This window comes from Colletotrichum aenigma (genome assembly GCF_013390185.1).
Source record: "Colletotrichum aenigma strain Cg56 chromosome Unknown KSG_Cg56_contig01, whole genome shotgun sequence".
Taxonomy (NCBI): domain Eukaryota; kingdom Fungi; phylum Ascomycota; class Sordariomycetes; order Glomerellales; family Glomerellaceae; genus Colletotrichum; species Colletotrichum aenigma.
Genome location: NW_023500907.1, coordinates 4,398,983 through 4,405,134, shown reverse-complemented (window position 1 = coordinate 4,405,134; position 6,152 = coordinate 4,398,983).

The window sequence follows — 6,152 nt, the reverse complement described above, 5'->3', positions numbered from 1 at the left end:
ACTACTTAAGGTTTCACTAGGCGCTTGCTAGTAACCCTACTTAATAATCCTTATAATTACCCCCCTCTCCAAAGCTTTAGTCCGTAATATATATATAATTATTCTTGAAATAAGCTTTTTCTATATTTTCCCCTACTTAATTAGAGCTAACTTTTAATTATACTTTCTATATCTAAATTACTTTATTAGTATATCTATAGCTTTACGCTTATAGATATATAGTTTTTATATGTTATTTATATTTTTCTATAGGTTTATAAGCTAAAAATAAATTTTTTATTTTTTATTACATTTTAAATTTTCTTTTATTTTAATTAGTCTATTATTATTTTATTATTATACATCTCTCTCTAAATAGTAATCCTCTACTTATTTACTAATATATAATATATTCACATAGCAAGTCAGCCAATATAGCAAGTCAGCCACTTTTCCTACTTTCTCCCTCTTTAACCTTTACACTAACTTTCCTCTACGTACAAACATGCAATCCACCCCAATTGAAAGTCGCATTATCCTTGCCCTCCAGGCTATCGAAAAAGACCTAAAAATGTCTGTACGAAAAGAAGCCTGAACCTTTGAGGTCCCTCAAACGACACTCTAAGACTGATACGCTGGACGTATTATATAACCTAAAAGATAATTAAATTTAATAAAGATAACTATAACAGAAGAGGAGGTGATTTTTAAATAAGTTATTAACCTAATTAATTAAGGGTTTCCTCTATAATAAGAAGATATATAAGAAATAGCTGACTAACTCCTAAATATATGTAATAAGATATATATATATATAGGACCTTAATAGGTAGAAAACTTTATATAACATATCTCCTAATTAAATATATGATTTTAATATTAAATTAACTATTAGAAGGCTTTAGCTGAAGATCTTATAATTATATAAGGTTAGTTTATACTTATGTAAAATATAATTATAAAATATAAAATACTTAATAATAATATCTATAATTTTAATAAGATTAAGTTCTTAATAGGAATGCTATTATATATAAAAGTTATTATAATATCTAATTATAAGGGAAGGCTTTATATAAAGCAGCCTAATAGTTAGGAATAGGTTTCTATTATTTAATATATATATATATAGATGGCTAGGTATACCTCTATATATTATTATACAGGGTAAATATCACCTCCTCTCCTAATATACTAACAGCTAATTCCTAGCTATATGGTATATCTATCTAAGCAAAAATAGATAGATAATAGATAATATTAGCCTAAATTGGCTAAAGCATTTTAATTAGTATATAAAAACTTATATAAAAGCCTCTTATTACCTCTTAATCCTTAATAGTTATAATAGCTATAAATTAACTAACTTTAATAAATACTATAAGAACTAAAGCATTATTACTCTTTATATACCTCCCTATCTATATGTAAAAGCGTGTATAATAGAGGTAATATTATCAAGAGTAGGGGTAGTATTTAATATAATAAAAGGGGGAAACTTTTCGTTTTGTTGATTATTATGATAGAATTCCTCGTATTCAATAATAACCATTTATAACCAGTATAAATAGTTATTACTAATATAAAAGAAATAATACTAATAATAATAGTGAATAGTAGGTAGTAGTAATAAGTAGTAGTTAAATAGATAAAACTGTTGAATTGCTTGCTTCCTCAAAATCTGTTCTAAGCGGAAAAATCCATCGTATATATAATACATTTTTTCCTCGCAAACCTTTACTTAGTTAAGTAATTACTTAATTAGGTAATTACTACGATAGCTAATTAACTGTAAAAACCTTATTATAAAGTTAGTTATTACGGCTTTATTTTATCCGATTCGGGTATTCTAGATCCGTAGTATTATTATAGTTATAGTTTATTAGTTTGTTACGGATTGTTAGTTTCCGTTGTTTTGGTTTCAAATCTTAACTTAATATTAACTTTAGTCAATAATAACTGTATTATTAACTATTAGGGAGTTGTTATGCCGTTAATATATACTTTCTATGGTAACTAACCTAATGTATAGTTTTTATTCGTTTTAGCTAATCGTAGGAATTACTATAATAGGTAATTTATACGAGTGTGCTTTTTATTCTAATTTAGACTAAGTTATAGTTACTTTATTCTTTTTAGTTATATTAATATGTAATTAATAGTTATAAGGATAATTGTTTAATTATTAGGTGTAGTTTTACTAGTTATACTAGTATTAGTAGTCTTAGCTTTACATCTTTTTTATAGCGCTATTAATACTTAGTTTTACTTAAATTCTCCTTTTAGGGGGTACTTAGTTAGGTCTTAGTAGTTTTTAGATAACCTACTACTAAAGCAATATATTATATTACTACTTCTTATTAAGTATACTAATAATTTTAAGTTTAAAATTAATAAAATTATTCAGTTATGAATTTACTAATAGAAGTTATAACATTATATTGATTCGTTAAGCTATAATAAAAATTCTAAATAATATAATGTAAAGGTTTTTAAATATACTTTAGTAATATTATAAGCTTTTTATAATACATGTTTAGCTACTAAAAGCCTACTAAAGAACCTATAGTTATAGCTAAATACTACTATAATAGATAAAAAGCCTCCTATATGAAATAATAATAATATAGCTATAGAAGCTTAATATATATAAGGGGATAATAGTAATAATAGTATATAATATTTATAATCTTAAAATATAAAGATTTTATATATACTTATAATAGGCTATATATTACTACTTAGAGGAGAGATTAGAACTAGCTTAAAAAAAGGATTTAGAGAAAAAAAGAGGTAGTTAATAAGATACTAAACACTCTTTTATACTTATTATAAAGTTCAAAGTTATAAGTATTATATAGCTTTATACGTATAGAATAATAATAACAGTAGTAATAATATAATATTTATAAAGTTTACATATATAGATCTTATATGCTACCTATATATATATACTTAGTAACCTAAGCTACTATATAATAAATATTTTTATTTATTTATATATATATATATATTAAAACTATAAAGTAGGGATTTTTACTTTAATATATAAAATAAGTAGTTTCTATATACAGAGACTTATAGAAAAAAGGGGAGTATTATTGTAGTGTTAGCGCTATACTTACCTTAAACGTTATATACCTAGGTATATAACCTCTAGTGAGCACGCTAGGCGCGCTTATAAAGCTTTCGCACGCCTACGCCCCTACTTCTAACTTTTTCCTTCTACAACTTAATATTAATTAATTTAGGTTAGTATTTATTATGCGTTAGCTATTACTTATAAGCCTGCTGTTATAAATAAACCTCTCAAAAATAATGTTTATACAGGATTAATCTTAAGACCTCTTTTTAATCTTTTTTTATAATCTAATAAAATATATTATATTTGATTATTACTATTTTTAAATATTTCTAAAGAAATTCAAGAGCGATTTAAATAATTTTAAAAGTCATTTATTATTATTTACTATAAAAAGTTTAAAAAGATTGTTATTTTTAAGATATAAAAGGTTTTAAACTACTTAAAAATATATATATTTAAAATTTCTCTTTCCAAAATAAAGTTTTATTTATAAATTTAATATAGATATATATTTTATAAATATAAAAGCTTAAATTATTATAAGAGGGGACTTCGAACTAGATAACTTTAAAAGTATTTATATTATAATTTTTATTTCATAAACCTTTTAAGTTATAATAATAATTATTATATAATTTAACTATAAAATATATTAATATAATATTATGAATATGTTTTTAAATATAAAGATATTAAAAAGAAGAGATCTAATTGTTTATAAAATACTATAAAATACTAAGAAACTTATAAAATATTTAGATTTCTCTACTAAATATATTATTAAGTTTGATAGAGCTTTATATAGTTTTTAAGATATACTTCTCTTTTAATATAAAAAGTCTAGCTCTATTTTTAAGAGATTTAGTTTATAGGATTCAAAAAAAAACCTCTCTTTCTATTGAACTTTAACTAAAAAGGTATAGTTATTTTCTATATTACTATAATACCAACTTATATAGGTTAACTAGACTATTTATATATTAATAACCTTTTTATTTCATTTTATAAGAATAATAAAGATAACGTTTAAGAAGTTATTAATAAAATTAAAGAAAAGTATAAAATTAAAGAATGAAAAGATATTAAATAATATTCAAAAATTAAAATTATAAAAAACTAAAAAACTTAAAAATCTCTTTAAACTATAACTTATATATCAGAAAGATTATTTAGAAGTTTAACTTATAAAATACTATATATCTATTAATACCTCTTTTTTAAATAAAGCTTAAGAAACAAAAGGAATAAACTATATTATAAAAAGTTAAAATCTTTAAAAAACATAGTCAAATTAATATCTTATATAATAATATTTATAAAAATAGATCTTATCTTTATAATAGTAGTTTAATTTGAATGCTTCATAAATCTATTTTCAAAATATCTAATTACTATGAAATATATTATATAATATTTATATAGAACTTAATATTTTATAATTTATTTTAATATTCTAAGAAATAAACTTATATATATTTAGACTTTACTTATAACTATAAATATTTTATTTCTAAATAATAAACTTATAAAATAATTCTTATAAAAATGCTTTGCAAACTTTTAAAAATATTAATTTAATAGAAAATAACTTAATAATTAATAATTATAATATTAACTATTAAAATAGAGCTCTTAAGTTTAATAGAAATAATAAAAAAAGATAATAACTTTGTAGAAGTTATTTAAAGATATTAAACTTAAGTTTAATAACATATAAAATATTTACTATAATAACTAGTAAATAGTCATATTTATTATAAATAAATAAAAGTACATCAATATTTACTTAAAATATATTAATATTCATAATATATAATGAAAATAGAAATATTAAAAAGAAAGCTTTTAAGTTATTTATATATTAAAAAATAAAATATTTAATAATAAACATATAAAAAGCCTCTTATAAATAAAATTTAAATATTTTTACTTACTTTTCAATCTCGTAGATATAATACATTTAATTATTATATATTTATAAAAATTATAAAAAGAAAATTAATTTCTCTCATTTAACATAAACCTTAATAAAAACTATGAAAACTTAAACTAATTTTATTAAAACTAAGTTTAATAAATCCTAAACTAAAGATAATAATCTATAAACTAAATTAATATTATTTTATAAAGAAACTTATTTTATAAACATATTAATATTCTTTTAAGTTTTTTTCAACGTAATATTAATAAAGTTTATATTATTAATTAATATGTAAATAAGATATATAAAAAGTTCTCAAGAAGATTAAATCTTATAAAGAATTAGATTTTATAAAATTAGCTTTAATAAAAACTAAGTTATATATATTAAGCTTATTATAGAAAGCTTATATAAAGTTTTCAAAAGTAATCTTTTTTAATTTAATAAAATCCTCTTAAGACAGAAATATATTCCTATAAATAGAAAATATAAATAGTTATTTCCCAAAAAAGATTAATATGGTTTTCTTAAAAATTAAATTTTATTTTCTTATTAAAACTTATAATAAATTTAAGAGAAACTAAAAAATAGTATTTTTAAGTTTCAAAAATAAACTTTTAAGAGAAAGAAATATTAGAGAATTCATAATATTCTTAATAAGAAATAGATAGAGATTTATAAAATATTTGTATCTAATTATTTTTATAAAAAGGTTAGTTCATAAAATTTTTTTTATCTAAGTAGTTAATTATGTAGATTTTTTAAAGAGTAATTTTCTTAAGAAATACTTTAGAAATATTTATATCTATAGTTTAGAAAACTAAACTAAAATATCTAAAAAAGAGAAGTTATATAATGTCACAGCCCTGGCGCCATGCCTGCCTCAGAGCGCGTCACATGCCCAGGCACGTGACCTATAGCGAGCGCGCTGGGCGCGCCTATAGAGCTCTCGCGCGCCTGCGCCCCTACTTCCGACTTTTTCTTTCTGCAACTTAATATCAATTAATTTAGGTTAGCACCTATTGCGCGTTAGCTATCTTCGTAAGCCTGACGTCATAATAATAAATATATTATTTTTAAATAGAGATATTAGAAATTTTATTTTTATAACATTCTTTTATTTATTACTAAATTATTTTAAGTTTTATATAAATGTTTATCAAAACA